The following is an 18,344-nucleotide window of genomic DNA, read 5'->3' as shown; positions in this document are numbered from 1 at the left end:
TTAAGGCTTTAAAAATGAGGCAAAGAATGTTTGGATTGGCTGAGGAAACTTGGTCCTCCTCTGGAGTTGTCTGTAAAAAAAAAAAAGTCAATTCAGCCTGAGAGAGGTTAGGATTTGAGCAGGAATCTAGCAGCAGAAAAGAGAGTGATTTCTGCGAAAGAATCACTGAAAGTGGGGAGAGGAGAGAGAATGAAAGTACTTTGGTTTTGGCTCTTTACCCACCCATATCCTGCCTTGGCTGGAGGTGGACTTTGCAAATATCAGTGGTCTAGAGGACTTTCCATGGTCTCATCAGGGTCTTAGCTGTGTCCCTGGAATGGTTGAAGGCAGTGTTTACATGGGGGAGCCAAAATAGGGGAAGGCAGATTCATAGGTCCACAAGGATCCCAGAAAAGAAGCTAACCTGGGCTTAAGGGGAACCTCCTGAGCACGCCAGGAACAGGGAAAGAGGGCTTCCAGCAACCAGGAGCTATGAGTCACATGTTTGCCACATATACTCTCTGAGTTTGAGCCCCCTTTCCCAGAGTTTAGAGGGATATTTTGTGCCAACTTATTATACCACCTTTCTAAATACCCATTTCTAAAAGTTACTTATGTCTAGTGGACTAAATGATTCTCAACTGATTGGTTGTCCATTCTCGAAGAGAACCAAAACGATATCACTATATTGAGATGAAGCTACAGTGTGTCTCACTGTGGCTGATCAGATCAATATAAGCTCAGAAGGCTCTACCACAAATAGCCCATATGAACACTTGGAGTGGAGATGCTCCAAATTTGCACATCTCATGATCATCATAACAGGAAGCACACTGGTGGGGGCTCATGAACTATAGCATTAGCACAGCCACCACCTTTAACCCTACAGGGTTACCCTACAGCCCGAGGGGACTCAGTAACCATATCGTCTGGGGGCTCAACTGATAAGTGAGAGCTGGGATAGTTGCCACAGAGCTTGTGCTACACATTCATAAAATAATTCAATTTGCTCAATTCAACAAACATTTGTTGAATACCTACTAAGCGCCAGGTAGTAAGCTGGTCTCTGAGGATATAAAGAAAAAAGTAAAATATTTCTTTCCTTCAAGGAGCTCACGTTCTATTGGAAGTTTCCAGAAAGCATTAGCGACCAAAACAAGACACTGTATGATTAGCTGCTGAGAAGAGTAGTCAGAGCCATAAATGTTTTAGGATTTCATGGGGATCGAGGAAGCTACAGTAGTTAAGGAATGTGTCATGAAAGAGGTAGACTTGAGCTGAGCTCTGAAGGACAGGTAGGGGGAGAAGGGGGCAGCATGAGCAAAAGTGAGGGGGGGAAATGAGCATAGTAGAATGAACCAAGTGAGTGTTTGATTTGTGACAGCAATGAGATTTTGTTAGCACCATTAGAGAGTTAGAATGGCTGATCTATAGGGCAGGAAGGCAGTATCCATCACCAGGAGCTCTGACAAGGACACAAACCTTTTTTTTCCATTCTGAGGCTAGACACAGGAAATGTATAGAAGTAAATGGAGCTTGAATCTCTGGGCTGGTTTACCCAGGTGATGTATCCTGGAAGGAGGAATAATAAGAATGCCAAGAGAGATCTCTTGGTGGCAAAGCAGGCTAGCTCTAGAGAACCTGGTTACCTAGGTGGCTTTCTCTGGTTGTCTGTATTTGTAAGAAACCCATGGGAAATGTCTTTCACCTCTGAATTTTCAGGGAATGGGAACGTTCCTAGGAATGGAAAATTAGAATCATCCAAGAAAGAACAGCATTAGAGAGGGGGTCAGTCTATGCCAGAGACTTTCTGGGGAGCTCTACCCTCTCCAATCCAATCTCTTCTCAACATTTCACAGAACTACAGAAGGTTAGAGTTGGAAAGGGCATCAGCGGCCACTGAGTCCAACCCAGACCAGAACAGGACTCCCCTCATAGCACACACACATGGTCATCCATCATCTGCTTGAAAACATTGGCTGAGGGGCCACCCAGGCCCCACTTCTTGAGGCAACTCGGTCCATTTTTAGATAACCCCAATTATTTAGAATTTTTTCTTGCATCAAGTCTAAATTGGCTTCCTTGAAACATCTACCCATCATTCTTGTTCCTATCTTCCGGGACCAAGCAGGACAAATCTAAACTTCCTTTCACAGGGCAGCCTGCTGAGCCCCAAACTTTCACATCTTCGTTCCTTCGACTAATCCTCAAAGGACACACTGTGTTTGCTCTTCTCTGGTTACTCTCCCCTTTACTAACGCATTTCCTGAACTGTGGTGTCCAGCGCTAGACCCAAGACTCTGCACATGGTCTGACCAGTTCAGAGGGCAGAGAGTCTGTTACCTTATTCCTAGAAGTGATTCCTGTTTTAGCGCAACCACAGACGGGATGATTAACATGGAATGGGATGCCTTGGGAGGCTGTTGTTGGTTCCCTTTGCTTGGAGGTTGGATGACCACCTGTCCAGTACGTTAGGGTGGGATTTCCTTTTGTCTTCTGAGTGGATTAGATGGCTGCCAATATCACATGGGGCCTCACTAGGCCCTCCAAGTACCATCTTTTGAAGCTTCTCATGCCACATCCTTCAGCTTCTTGGGGCTATGTTTGGCCTTCCAGGCAGAAGTTGTCCAATCCTCCCTAGGACCATGGCGGCGCTTCATTTCTACTGTAAAGGCCAAAAGATCTATCTGGTTTCTTGGCCTCCCTGAGAAGCATGAGACTCTCTTAGGGGTAGGCTGCCCGTGTTCTAGAGACTCACTCTCTTCCATCTTTTTTTTTCAGATACTTCCATGTCCCAGGCACAAACAACCCAGATGTCTATGGACAATCTCGAGTTCAAAGGACTGGAGATTTAGAAATGAAAAGGACCATCAAACTCAACCTCTTCATTTTACAGATGGAGGAAACTGAAGCAGAGAGAGGTTCAGAGGGAGAAGGAAACTCAGAAGCCGTTGAATCCAACTTCGTAATTTTGCCGATGATGAAATTGGGGCCCAGTGAAATCATGTGACTTGCCCAGCATCTCCCACCTAGTCAGTATCAGAAGCAAAATTCGAACTCAGGTCTCCCTGACTCCAAGCTCAGGACCCTACCTGATGTATTCTGTCATCTCTGCTTGTTTTCTCTACTTACAACATCAGAAATGGGAACCCTGAAACAGAGCCTTCCCTGTCTCCATAAAGCTCACACATCTTCACTGGTGTGGCTGAATTGAGGAAAGCCAAGCATCCCACCCATCCATTGGGAACAGTGACAAGGACTTGGAGGGGCCTAAGCACGCCATGTACAGAAGAAACAACTCCCAGGATTGCTGTCGATGGCCACGTCCTCCTCCATCCTCGATCGCCCTGGACTGAAGCCTCAGGGTCTCAAGTCAGGCCTTAAGCCCACCCTTGGGAACCAAACTACATTGTAGTAGAGTGGATTTAGCATCACTGGCCTGTCTGACCCTTAGGAAAACCTCATGAAGCCCCCAAGCAAAGGGAATAGAAGAACGAGACACACACCCAACTTGATTCAGACACACTCCCTCACATGTCCTTGTATCTGCTCCAGACACAAAGCCATCCCCACCCCCACCTCCTAACTCTCCTTGCAAATATACTGTATCTCAGAGTGTAGGGGGAAACGTGCCCAACTGAAAGTCAAGAGACCAGGGTCCCATCCCAGCTCTGCACCAGCTGGCCATGCAAGGGCTCAGACTCCTCATCCATAAAATATGGGGAGTGAAAGGAATGATCTCTCAAATCCCTTCTGGTTCTGATGTTCTTTAGTCTGACCTTTTCTATGCTCTGTGATCTCCCCCACCTCTGACATCCTCTGTTTTAAACCCCCTCCCACCTCTGACATTCCCTGTTCTAAGGCCCCTCCCAGCTCTGACAACCCCTGTTCTAAGGCCCCTCCCAGCTCTGACATTCCCTGTTCTCAGGCCCCTCCCAACTCTGACTTCTACGAGTCCCTATTTCTACACCAGCTGGTTTGTGCTGGCTCCAGCCTTTTCCGTGTGAACTTTCATTGAAACAAAAGCTCAATCCAGTCGCTAGAATGGTAAATGGTAACCAGTAGGTGAGGTGACTACCGCCTGTCAGTGATGCACACCTGCCAGGGAAGTTGAAGGTCAGAGATGCTGGACTGAGAGACTCATTTCACACACATACATACTCACAGGCGTGCTCGCGCGCGCGCACACACACACAGACACACACACACACATACACACACTCACACATACTCCTTTGACACCTGCTCTGAGGGATTGATTCCCAGGCCCGTAGGTGCAAAATAGAAGGGACCTTTGAGGTCACTTGGTCCTGTCCCCTCATCGGATGGAGGAGTGATCTGAGGCCCCCAGAGGGTCACATGGGTGGCCAGTGAAAAAGTCCCAGTTGCTCTGATCCCATGCTCCCTCCCTTTGCCACCCTGCCTGCCACCTAAAGGGTTCAGTCCATGCCTCTCTGTGTGACTGCCTCTCTCGGGGCCTCAGTTTCCTTTACCGTAAAGGAAAGGGCTTGGACCAGATGGCCAGTGGCCCCTGTCAGTTCTAGTGTCCTGTGACCTGTGAGGTCTGCAGGGATTTCCCAAAAGTGCCCAGTCCTGTCCCCCAACCCAGAGCCAGGCTCCAGGAGAGCCAGGCCCTGGGAGAGAGTTGGGGCCAGGGGGGATCCACAGGGCCTGGCCCAGCAGAGGACAAAAGGGATAGCCAGAGCCCTGAGATGGGACAAGGGCAGGGGGCTTGATGCATTGTGCTCAACTATGTTAATTACAACAGGACCTAGCAGCCTAATTTGTATCCTGGTGATGAATGTCTGCATTTTCAGGGTCTGATTGCCCTATTTACACTTGGAATTTGCTGATCTTTTATTAATGTCTAGGGGCTCAGAAGTTCTTGACTGGGGCAGTGGGGATGGAGGGTAGGGGATGCTGGAGCTGAGGAGAGCTCGTCTGGCCACCTACTGGACTCCAAGAGGCTCCTGAGGATACTGCCCAGTGCCCATGGTCCTTTGGGCAAGGGGCAGAGACATCTCCATTGGAAGTCAGAGCAATTTCCTCCTGTTCCAAAGGGAACCCCATTGCCCTGCTCAGTCCCAAGGTCATTACCGCTCATCCCAGCTTACTGCAGAAACTCTTTATTACATGGGATAGTGGTGCCAATCACAGAATCTCCTCCTACCAGCCAGGGAGGCTGTGGCTAATGTTAGGAAGTGGGCATGGAGTTAGGAAGACCTGGGATTGAATCGGACTCAGACAGCGCTGCGACCCCAGGCAGATCCCATTGACCTCAGTTTCCACATCTTCGAAATCAAGGGCTTAGACTCAGTAACCTCTAAGGTCCTTTCTAGTTCAATCTATGATCCTGTGAATAAGGGAAGGGGAAATGGTTGTCTTTATTGCGATTGAGTTTGTCGGAGTCTTATGTCTACTGGCTTCCAAGATCTCACAACCTAACATGTAAGAAAGGTCAATCAAGTGACAAGCCTTTAATAAGTACCTACTATGTGCTAGGCACTGTAAGCACAAAGAAAAATTGAAAAGTTCTGCCCTTGATACGCTTACCTTCTCTTAAGGGAAAGAGAATATGGGAGGACTTAGAAGTTATTGTTATGATGTAGCTATTACTGGCCTTGGACAGAGGGGTTCTCATGGCCTAAAGCCTCTAGATATGAGACTGCCCCCTCACCCCTTCCAGGGTGACTAACCACTGGGTTTCCCAGGGTGGTCCTAGGTGCTAGGATTAAGCTTCCCAACCCCATCCAGGGCTAAGTATGTTTTTGAGTTGGCCAGGAAAACACACACACACACACACACACACACACACACACACACACACACACACGCTCACGCGCACGCACTTCTTACTCTTCTGCTGATAAATCCTTCCCATCCTTCAAAGCCTGGTTTAGGTGACACCTCCTCCAGGAAGTTTTCCCTGATCTTCCCAGCCTAGGAAGGACTGCTCAAATACCACCTCCACCAGGAGGCTGCCTTCCCTGATCCTCCCAGTTATTAGATCTCTCTCCTCTATGATTTTGCATGTCCTTAATAGGACATACAGAGGCAGGTACATGTTACATTCCTCGAGCAGATGGTAAGCTCCTTGAGGGCAGGGAGTTCTTCGGTTTGTGTCTTTGTGTGAGAGCTTTATTTCAGCATTTAGACAGTACTTACTCTGAACCAGGTATTGCACAAAATACTTTACAATTATTATCACACTTGGTGCTCAACACAGCCCTAGGAGGAAAGTGCTATTACATTATTATCCCCCATTTTATAGTTGAGGAAACTGAGGCAGACAGAGATTAAGTGACTTGCCCAGGGTCACACAGCTAAACCAGATTGGAACTCAGGCCTTCCTGACTCCAGGTTCAGTGCTCTCTCCGCTTCAATGTCAGCTGCCTCTAGTATAGAAAGAATGTCACGTCATGTCATCGAGGGTCCAGGACAGAGACACGGGAGCCACCTGTGGTAGTCTCTCACTTCCTCACCTCATCAGCTTTCATGGATTCAGTTATAACCTCTGGGACCCATAGATTCAGCCCAAATTCCAGTCCCATATTGCTAAATGCCTTTTGAATATATGGCAGACTGGATTTCCTATTATCATCTCAAACTCACCATGACCAAAACAAGAATTATTAGCTCCCCTTTCTATCCACCCTCCCCTCTTCTGAACTTCCCTATCCTTGTTGAGGAAATCATCATTCTCCCAGTCATCCAGGCTCACAACCTCAGTCTTGTCCTCACTCACCCCACATATCCACTACAAATTGTCATTTCTATGGTCATGATATCTCTTGTATATGGCTTCTTGTCTCTGCTCACAGCTACCAGCCTGAAGCAAGCTCTCATCCCCTCTCACCAGGACTGCTGCCAGAGCCTCCTAATGGTCTCCCTGCCTCCAGCCTCTTCCCACTCCCATCCATCCTTCAGTCAACTGTCAAAGTAATCTTCCTAAAGTCCAGTCTGGCCATGTCAACTCCCTATTCAGTAAACTTCACCATTGGATCTAAAATAAGTTCCTCTGTTTGGCATTGAAAGTTCTCTATAACCTGTCCCCTTCCTGTTCTCCAAGTCTTCCCACACTCAACTCCCCTCCAAGACTGGGCCATCTCCAATCGTCCTGATCTATATCTGGCCACTGGATCCAGATGGCTCCCGAGGAGAAAGTGAGGCTGGTGGCTTAGCACAGCCCTTCCTCACTTACATCCAATTCAATTGCAAGTCATGACTTCACCTTCCCGATGTCACGGTCCTCTTTGAGAACGAAGGACAAACCACAACAACCCCTCCAAGAACTCTACAACTTTCTGGTTCTCCCGTACAGCACGCCCTCCTCCATCTCTGCCCACCACGTCTGGAATACTCTCGCTCCTTACCTTTGCTTCTTAAGTTCCCGGCTTCCTTGAAGACTCAGCTCAAATCCCACTTTCTTTGGGAGGCCCTTCTTGGTTCACCCTTCCCTCGGTGCCCCATCCTCTGAGGTCAATCTACGCTTCACGCATCTTGTATGGACGTGCTACCTCACCATCGCAACGTGAGGTCTTTGAGGGCGGAGGCGAGTTTTCTGTTGCATTTTGTCTCTGAATTGCCAATGCCTAATACTTAGCAGGCGTGTAACAAGTCCTTTTTGGTTTGGATTTGTGTCGGCTCTGTGCCCACGAGCAGATCACTCCCCTATCTGAGTCTCAGTTCCCTCATCTGTCAAGTGAGGCATGTATTAGATAAGGTGCTTTAAAGACCTATGGGTGTTTTCTTCACAGCAATCCTATCAAGTGTACGTGGTACAAGTATTTTTACTTCCATTTTATCTGTGATTCCTGTAGACAATATGTAATCACACGGAGGTGCTAAGGACGCTTGGACAATGACTGAACAAAGCAAATAAGCTTGGCGCTACCTTCTGTCAGCCTAGAGAAAGGCAGCATCTCACAGCAGGGTTTATAACCTGCGCTGTCCAGGCTCATCAGTTAGCCATGGAATGATAAGGAATATTGCTTAAAAACAAAAAGGATAGAGCGATAGCTCTGGAGCGTCTCCCCACCGTCAGCCCCGTACACGTATTCACAGGACATGGGCACTCAACATGCTGTGGCCACATATATAGTTTACTGAACATATAACAAAGGAAAGCAGTATGGAGTTCTCTGCCTCCAAACGTCTCCTAAACCTCCTCCTGCTTACTCTCCCAGATCTTTGTGGTACCTGGGAGAAATTCCACAGCATCCACACCACCCATGGGGTACAGAGGCTGAGGAGATAGCACCCTGCCTTAGGGTCAGGATTGTAACGTTAATCGGATATGAAGATCTTCCTAGCCTATTAATAGACCTCACGTGGAGCCCATCAAGGGAAGCTTGCTTGAGGGAGGCTTGCTTGTAGGAAGGCTTTCACACCTGTTGGTACTAAGTTGATTAGGCACTGAGTCACGAGGGTTGCGATGCCTTCTGGCTCTGAGAAGTGTATATATATACTCTGAGTTGGTATTTGGCTTTGGGGGGTTCACTTACGAGAAGGATCTTTTGATTCCCTGGTTGAGACTCCGAGTAGCCGTACGTTCAGAACTCCCCGACTGCTCAGATGTAAAGGTTCTCTAGATCCAATGGTGTATGTGAAGAGCATGGCAATATTGCTTCGATTAAGAGCCCTGGCTGTTGGTCTTTATGCTGATTTCTCTGTTTGTATTTTCTCTGACGTTCAGGGGGCTGACTTTTGCCCTGAACAAGTGAATGTAATTAAAGAAGATTGTTGACTCCTTTTAAAGTTGGTTTCCTAGAAAAGCAGATCTAAGAACCTGTGCCAGCCGGCCATCCTGGGTACGGTAGGGTGCTTGCTGCTACAAGGATCTACAAATGACACCATGGGAGAGAGCCATTCAGCGTTCTATCTTACATCATCATCACTGTCATACGATAGCTATCATTTATAAAGCACCTACTATGTGCCAGGCATTGTACTAAGTGCTTTGCCAATATTGTCTCATTTGATTGTCACAACCCTGGGAGGTAGGTTCCATTATTATCCCCATTTTACAGTCGAGGGAACAGAGGCAAACTGAGACTGAGTGACTTGCCCAAGGTCATAGTACTAGTAAGTGTCTGAGACCAGATTTGAACTCGGGTCTTCTTGACTCCAGGCCCAGAGCTCTAACCACTACATCACTAGCTTCCAACTGATGAGTTTTTCAAAAGCTCATGGGCCTGGCTGTTCCAGTCCAGGATCTGACTCCTCTCTGGGGGCCTCAGGGAGCACTGATCAGGGTTTTAGTTAATCCCCTTCTTATCTGTTTGACCAGCAGATAGGTTCATGGGTCACAGCAGCTTATGGCTGCTGCAGCCCAGCCAGACCCAATGTCCAAACCTCAGTCTGATCCTAGCAACAACAGATTACTTCCTATGGCCTCCCTCTTCCCCATATCCCCTTCCACCCACAGTGACCAGAAAGTCACAAATCTCAAAGGCAAATGGAGGGGAAAAGGCTCCCACTCCTGTACACCTGAGCACAGACGTCCCCACTTCCTGGTCCGTCTTGTCTGTTGCCATCACCCATCCAGGATGGTCTCACTGCCTTGGCGTCTCTGTCTGTCTTTGATTGGCTCAGAGCAGTCGTGTTTCCAATGAAGTCTCACCTTCTTTCTCTGAGAGAGGAACTTCCAGGACTCTGAAGAGGTCCTACAAAGATGAAGCAATGAATCCAGGCTTCTTGTTCCAAATCTACCTCCCTATTACCAGCATCCTGTCTCTTAATGACCTCGAAGGTCCCCTTCAGCTCCATCATCTACCTTTAAGATTTTCTTGATACCTCATTCCTAAGACCCAGATCCCGTGTGTGTGTGTGTGTGTGTGTGTGTGTCTGTGTGTGTGTGTGTGTGTGTGTGTGTGTGTGTGTGTGTGTGGGGTGGGGAGGCAGGGAGAGACAGTCTCTCACTTTAACTGACTTAGAAAGACCTCTTTAGGACTAGTCCATACTACCCAGGAGCTCTTCAGCTCACCAAGGCCATAAGGGCAGGCAGGCAAAAAGGCAGCAGGTTCTAGAAAGGGTATTGCCAAAGAAAGAAGCTAGGAGACCCAGGGGCCTGATGATACTATGGACCTGGTCAGTACATATGCAACCTCAGAGGAATCATCTGTACTTTCTGTTTCATTGTCTATAACATGAAAATTAGACTAGATAATATCTAAGGCCCCTCTGATCTCTGACATCCCCTGTTCTAAGCCCCCTCCCAGCTCTGATATTCCCTGTTCTAAGGCCCCTCCCAGCTCTGACATTCCCAGTTCTAAGGCCCCTCCCAGCTCTGATATTACCTGTTCTAAGGCCCCTCCAATGTTCTATAAGTCAATGATTTCCCAGTCCCTTCATGCTCTAACATTCTATGACCTGTGAGTGTCCCTATGGTCTTTTCCTTTTCAGGCTAACTGCTTTGCTTCGCCTAAGGCCCCAGGCTTCTTCCACCCAGGTCACTCGTTGTGAAATATAAAGGCCAGTGGGCAGGAGGAGGACATTAATTACTGCTGGGCCCAATGCCTAGTGATTGTTGGGGAGAAATAGAAAAACTAATGAGATGGCTGAGATCTCAGATTCAGCTTGGCCTTTAGCCCTGGGTGAATGACTCCTTGTCCAAATCAGAACCATGACATCAGCGCACGAGGTCAGTGGAAGAGCAAGACAGGAAGTCCATAAAGAGATAGAGAGGCTGAGGCTGAGCCGTATTTGTAGATGTTCAGCGGTGTGGTGTGGTGTGAGGGGTAAGGGGGTTGGGGTGGATTTGTTGAGGATAAAATGAGGGAATGTTTATAAAACATTTTGCAGAATTTTTAAGGTATAATTTAAGATATAATCATTAGAGCTGCCCAAAAGTAGAAGTGGCTTTCTTAGGAAATAATAAATTTCTCCTTCTATTGAGGTTTTCCCAAAGAAGCTGGATGATTACTTCTTTCGGCTGTTATAAAAGAAATTCTTGATTCAGTTACAGGTTTTAGGGAACCTAAACACAGTCTAAGAGTCATCCTGGGCTCCTCACTCTTTCTCACCCCCAGATCCAATATGGTGCCAAGGTCTGTCAATTTCATCGTTGTAGCATCAATTTCACCTCTTCAGAATCTCTCATCAGTTTCACTTGTGCAGCATCTCTGGTTGATTCCATCTCTGCAGCATCTCTCCTTGGACACTGCCCCGACTCCAGGACAGGCTCTCATCACCTCACACTTGGATCTGCCTGCCTCAGGTGTCTCCTCACTCCAGCCCACTCTCCATTCAGCCACTAAAGTGACTTTCCTAAAGCACAGCTCCTATCATGTCACCCCCCACTACTCCATAAACTCCAGTGGCTCCCTATGGCCTCCAGGATCCAATACAAAATGCTCTGTTTGGCATTCAGAGCCCTTCATGACCCAGCCCCCTCCTACTTTTCCAGTCTTCTTACACCTTCAATCCAGTGACACTGGCCTCCTGGCTGTTCCATGAACAAGACACTCCTGGGCATTTTTTACTGGTTGTCCCTCATGTCTGGAATGTTCTCCCTCCTCATCTTCACTTCCTAGCTTCCTTCAAGTCCCAAGAAAATCCCACCTTCTACAGGAAGGCTGTCTAGGTCTCTTTAATAATGTTAATTATCTCTAATTTATTTTTATATATTCCTTATTTGTAAATAGCTGTTTCCACGATGTCTCCCTCTTTAGATTATAAACTACTTGAGGGCAGGAACCGTCTTTTGTCTTTCTCTGTATCCCCAGTGCTCTGGCTCCTAATGAATGCCTAACAAATGTTTCTTGACCAACTGACTGGCAAGCTGAGCTAGATAGCTTTTGGGATCTCCAAAGTAAGCCAGCCCCTGCCTGAGATGAGGCACAGAACCACAGAGATTTGAGATTCTATCAAAAGCTGCAGATGTAGAAGAAGAGAGGGGGGATGGGTACGGAAATGAATTTTCAAAATGGCAGTGCCCACCCCTTACACAGAGTTCTCCTGGGAAGCCGTTGAATCCCTGAGCTGAACATCAGCCCTGGAGGTAGAACCACCCCCAAGAGGCAGAGGAACCCTGACTTGGCAATGAGGATCTCTGACGTCTGTGCTGACACTATTTTCCTACGACCTTGGGAAAGGTCACTTTCCCTCTATGAATCTGACTGTTCCCCTAGGAAGAGAAAGGAGTGGGATCAGATAATGTTCAAGGTCATTTTTAAGTTCCAGTTCTTTATTTTTATACTTTTAGCAGGACCCTCTAGGAAGGAAGGAGGGAAGGAAGGAAAGAAGGAAGAAAGGAAGGAAAAAGAAAGGGAGGTAGGAAGGAAGGAAAGAGGGAGGGAAGAGAAGGAAAGAAAGAGAGGAAGGAAGAAAGGAAGGAAGGAAGGAAGGAAGGAAGGAAGGAAGGGAGGGAGGGAGGAAGGAAGGAAGGAAAGAAGGAAGGGAGGGAGGAAGGAAGGAAAGAAAGAAAAAGAAAGGAAGGAGGGAAGGAAGGAAAGAGGGAGGGAAGAGAAGGAAAGAAAGAGAGGAAGGAAGGAAGGAAGGAAGGAAGGAAGGAAGGAAGGAAGGAAGGGAGGGAGGGAGGAAGGAAGGGAGGAAGGAAGGGAGGGAAGGAGGAAGGGAGGAAAGAAACAAGCACTTATTAACTACTCACTATGTGCCTTACTACAGTGCCTAGCACATAGTAGGTGCTTAATACATATTTATTGATTATTATTGATGTGCTAGGCTTTACAAATATGATTCCATTTGATCCTCACCACAACTCTGGGGAGGCAGGCGCTGTTACTATTATTCCCATTTTAGAGTTGAGGCAACCGAGGCAGCAGAAGTCGAGTAACTTCTCCAGGGTCTCACAGTAAGTGTCTCAGGTCAGAGCTGAATGTGAGTCTTTCCAACTTTAGGCTCAGGTCTCTAGCCGCTGGACCACTCAGCTGTCTTCAGCCGTCAGGCACCCATGAGTCAATAGAAAAAGAACACTGGCTTACAAAAGAGAGGATCTGGGTTTGAATCATGATCCTGGGCTTATTGGCTATTACCCTGAGGAAGTTAGCTAACTCTCTAAGCCTCAGTTTCTCCCATTTATAAAATACAGATACTAATAGTAGCGTCTACCTCAGACTGTTATAAAGATCAAATGAGAAAATGAATATAAAACTCATCACAGGCCTTAAGCACTATCTAAAGATCACTTTCATGGGCAGCTTGAGTACAGCACTTGGTCTGGAGTCAGGAGGACCTGAGTTCAAATCTCACCTCAGATACTTACTAGCTGTGTGACCCTGGGCAAGTCACTTAACCCAGTTTGCCTCAGTTTCCTCATATGTAAAATGAGCTGGAGAGGGAAATGGCAAACCGCTCCAGTATCTTTGCCAAGAAAACCCGAAATGGGGTCATGAGGAGTTGGACACAACTGAACTACTGCTGTCTCTTTCACTTCTTTGGGAATCTCTTTCCTCATCTGAAAACCAATTAAAGGATACAGTAGGAAGAATCCTAGATTTAGAGGTAGTGTGAGATAGAGGACAGAACATTGACTTCTTGGGCTGGAATCCCATCTTGGACCAACTGTGTGACTTTGTACAAGCCATTTGACTTCTGGGCCTCAGTTTACCCTCTCGTGAAAATTAGGTTGGACTGGTCATCCCTACAATCCCTTCCAGTTCTGGGTCTATGGTCCTGTGAATCAATTCCCTCAGCCTCAGTTTGCCCAGCTGTAAAATGAAAGGGCTGGACTCAATGACCTCTGAAGGCCCTTGCAGCGATGCAGCTCTCAGATCCCATGAAGCTCCCAGGCCAGGCCTGCTCAGCAGCTGCAGGAAGCTGGGTCAGCCCTCCTCAGCTATTCCAGAAAAAAAAAACTGGCTCGATATTTCCATGCTAACGGGGGATGTCGGTTAGCGAGCACATTAAACAGGGCCATAAATTCGTAATGAGAGCTTGGAAATGAATGGTGCTTATCATTTATGGATGGAATAATCAAAGACAGTGTACTGGGAAGTTTTATACAATTTTACTAGCAGCTTCTCAGTCTGCCCCCTCTTCCAGGATCATCGAGAAAGCCCTTTTCCTGATGACCTACAAGGGACCTTCACCAGGTCTCTTTTGAAAGGCTCACTGGCCATTTCCCTTGGGGCAAAGGGGCCAAACTTCACCTCTGCCCCAACTCCCCCAGTGATGTCCCAAGGGATCTAACCAATCGCTGGAAGTCTCACTCCCTAGATGCTACAGCCTGTGGCTCAGCATCTTGGACCATGAGATCCTTTAGAGATGAACAGGACCTTGGAGAGCGTCTAGTACAACCCAACCATATCACAGATGAGGAAACTGAGGCCAAAAGAAGAGAAAAAGCTTGACCAAGGTTCAATCAGCTTAGAGCTAGAAGGGACCCCAGAGGCCATCTAGTCCCACCCCTTTATTTTACAGATGAGTAAACTGAGACCTGAGATGCTCACCATCAGATGGTCATAGTTTTAGAGTTCAAAGGGAATTTTTGGAGATCTAATCCACCATCTAATTCATTTTTCAGACGAGGAAACAGAGGCTAAGAGGGGTTTGCCATCAAGTGCACAATCATTTTTTCAGGAGACTGAGTTCCAAATGGAATCACCATCTAGTTCATTTCATGGCATCCTATCATCCTGCTCCCTCCTCCTTTCCAACTCCCCTTTATGTGTCATCTTCTCCCATTAGAATGTAAACTCCGCGGGTAGGGACTGTTTTGCTTGCACATGTTTCTGTCCTCCGCACTTAGCACAGCACCTGGCAGGGAGCAATTGCTTAAGAAATGCTTTCTCTTCATTGTTTAACCCAAACCTTCATTTTACAGCAGAAGAAACTGAGGCCCAGAGAAAAGTAGGCGCTCATCTACAGGCAGAGTCAGGAACAAAACTCAGGCCTCCTCTGCTCTTCACATTCCCACCAGCAAAGGTTGAGAACATCCCGAGTCCTGTAGGGTATCGGTCTCTAGCCTGTCCTGAAGTTGGTCCAACTTGATCAAAACCAGAGCATCCCTGACCGGAGAAGGCCCCCCTCCTTTCCTGGGGAGGGCTTGGGTCCTGCTGCCTCCCCATCAAAAAGAGCCCATCGGTTGCCATGGCAACCGGTGCAGGTGAGCCTCATTACCGTTAATCCTCTAATTACTGACTACCTCTTCAATCGGTTGTAATTACTTCGGGGACACAGTTAACCTCTCATTAGGAACGCATGGCCGCTTTCACCAAAAGCCCAAACAGTGACATGCCTAGTAATTTACCACCCCGGCACTCAGGGCCCCGCTTTGTGCGCGGCTCCGGCGCAATCTCATCCCTGTCATTACCCAGGCTGGTTGTCATGACGATTAATCATTCAATCCCTCATCAGCAACTTTTGCCAAATGTCACCCGACTCTTGATCAGATGAGAGCGGGGAGATGAGTTGCCGGGAAGAATCTATCCAGCATCCCAGCGCTGGTTGGGGGCTAATGGCTCAGAAACGGACCCCGGGGGGAAATTTTCCCTAAGTTTGGGTTTCTGTTGGACTTTAGGCATAGGAAATGAGGCTCTGCACAGAGGGAGATTCAGACACCTAGGAGGATGAAAACAAGGAGACCAAATGTCAAGATGGAACAACTTTCACCAAGTGAGATTCACCCCAATTCAACCCGTTCATTCAACCAACTGTTTATTAAAAAGCCTTCTAGGAGGAGCATCGAGGTATAGCGGGTGGAGATCTGGCTTCCAAGAAGGGAAGCGCCTAGATTCCAGTCCTGTTTCTGACACCTATTGGCTGCATGTGAGGGAAAGGAGAGGAGAGATTGTGCTCCAGTAAGAAGGAAGGCAAAAGGTAGACCACTAAGGTCAGAGAAGAGCAAGGAAGGACAGCTGGTCAAGCATTCAATCAACGAACATTTATTAAGTACCTACTATGTGTCAGGCATTGCGCTGGGCACTGAGAATATAAAAATAGAATTGGATCAATCCCTGCCCTCCATGAGCTTACATTCTAACTGGGAACACGATGCGTTAATGAGAGTTAAGATGGAGTCAGAGCAAGCTAAGGAAACCATCGGGAGCTAGTGAAGCAAATTCTCCCAATGCCAAGCTATTTTAGAGAATCAAGCTGGAAGTGTCTTCATTGGTCACCTAGTCCAACCCACATCACTACAAGAATCCCCTCTACCACAGATCTGACCAATGACTATCCAGCCTCAGCTTGACTATCTCCACTGATTAGAAACTCATTATCTTCTGAAGCAGCCTAGTGAACTCTTTGTTGGACGGCTGTAATTATTAGGAAGTTTTTCATGACATTACCCCAGGATCATAGGATCCTTGATTTAGAACTTAGAGGTCATCACGACCAACCTCCTGATTTTACAGATGAGGAAACTGAGGCCCAGAGAGGGGAAGGAGCTTGATCAAGGTTGCACAGCTAGTAAGAGGAAGTGCTAGATTAGAACCAAAGACCTCTGATCCAGGTGCAATACCTTTTCTCTACTGTACTGCACTGCTCTCTCTCTCTCTCTCTCTCTCTCTCTCTCTCTCTCTCTCTCTCTCCCCTCCTCCTCCTCCTCCTGCTGCTGCTGCTGCTGCTCCTCCTCCTCCTCCTCTTGTCTCTATATGTCTTGTCTCTTTCACCCTTCTCTCTTCTTCCCTCTGTCTCTCTTTCTCTGTCTCTATATCTGCCTGTCATCTCTTTCTATTCAAATCATCTTGTATTTGTGTGTGTGTGTGTGTGTGTGTGTGTGTGTATCTCACAACTTCACAGCAGACTGTAGGTTCTTGGAAGACTATTTCATTCTTGTCTTTTTAGTCTTGTGATGCCTAGCCCAGAATAAGTGTTTAATCAACACTTATTAGGATTTAACTAAGTCTTCTCTTCACCCTTTGGTAGCCATGCCTGTCAAGGTTATTGCCCAGCTCTGGAGTGCTCCCCTGGTTGGCACTCAGAAACATTGTAGCAGGGCTATAAAGAGGAATTTAGCCTGAGACAAATTCTGTTGAGTGGAGGTGGGCTTGGGGTGTGATCAATTCAGTTCGATTCAATTCAACATGCCTTTATTAGTTATTTACTAGGTGCCAGGACCCCTGCTACAAAGAGAGAAATGAAACCAGCCCCTACCCTCAAGGAGCTTAGTGTAATGTGTGTTCCTAACTGGGGGAAGGAGAGTGCTATGTCCAAAGTCTGACCACTCCTGTGCCAGGCTGAGGTAGATTGGAATAAGAGGTCAAGGGAGTTGAGACGGTTTAGAAATTGGAAGGTCAGGGGTGTGTGAAGGGGGCAGGGCTTGTGGTGGCTTTGAGCCCAGGTACTAGACTTTTTGGATAAGAGGGGGAGTGGGTTGGAGATCCATAGATGGTAGAAACAAGAGTCTGGATAGGATGAAGTCAGTTGCTGAATGATGGCGGCAAAGAAAAGGTCTCTGAATACTATCAGGAACAAGGAAGAAGTCAAATCCTCCTCCTGACCCTGGGTGTCAGGAAGGGGTCCTGGGTGAGAGAAGGAGCAGCCAGTCTTGGAGAAGGGGCCAAGAGATATGATGTCTTCAAGAGGGAAGTAGGTTTCATGGAGCACAAAAAGATAGAAAGAAAGTGAGAGGATGAGATTCTGCCATGCCCTCCTAAGCCTCTTGTATCACCAATGAACATCCTCTTCATCAATGATACAAGGAGTCTTCAGAGGGCACAGCAGAAGGGGAGGGCTAGAATTATGAGGTGGGGTGGAGGAGGAAAGCAGTAAAACCTGGTACCTGGGAAGCTACCTAATTCTCCTCTCCACTGCCAATACATTTGATATAGGTCTTTAGGATAGGCAACATATTGGGGGGCTAAGGGGGAATAGTCTGTCCTGTTGAAAAAGATAAGCATGAGAAAGGAGTGTAATAGAGATGGGGAAGGGGGGACAGCTCCAGGAAGTTGAGGGGGAAAAGCAGGGTGGCTGACCATTCTGCCAGAGGGAGAAAATGCCCTTCAAAACATCAAAGCCGGAACAAAGCCCCAGCTGCCCCAATTAGTTCCAGCTTGGCAAGATGTCCAGCTTATTCTCCCTTCCCTTCTTTCTCCCCAGCCCCCTGGAACAGTGTAGAAAGTAAAGGATGCTCCTAAGGACCGATAAACTGTGCCTACACACCCAACAGCACAGAGATGTTGAGACCTGTCCATTTCATTTCTCTGTGCCTCAGTTTCCTTGTCTCTAAAAATGGGCATAATAATAATAGCGCCTCCCTCACAGAGCTAGTGTGAAAAATCAAATGAGGTGATGCATGTAAAGCACTTCGTAACTCTTAAACCACTATATAAATGAGGATTATTATTACCCTACTGACTTTGGGGAAGTCAAACCCTTCAAGTCTCAGGCAGAGTTTCCTCTGTTTAAGGTGAAAGGAGTGAGCTAGGAAAGGAGTGAGTCTAAGGTCCTTTCTGGCTCTA

This window comes from Trichosurus vulpecula, chromosome 1, assembly GCF_011100635.1.
Source record: "Trichosurus vulpecula isolate mTriVul1 chromosome 1, mTriVul1.pri, whole genome shotgun sequence".
In the NCBI taxonomy this organism is placed as follows: domain Eukaryota; kingdom Metazoa; phylum Chordata; class Mammalia; order Diprotodontia; family Phalangeridae; genus Trichosurus; species Trichosurus vulpecula.
The sequence above is the reverse complement of the archived record's forward strand: the minus strand, read 5'-3'. Positions refer to the sequence as shown.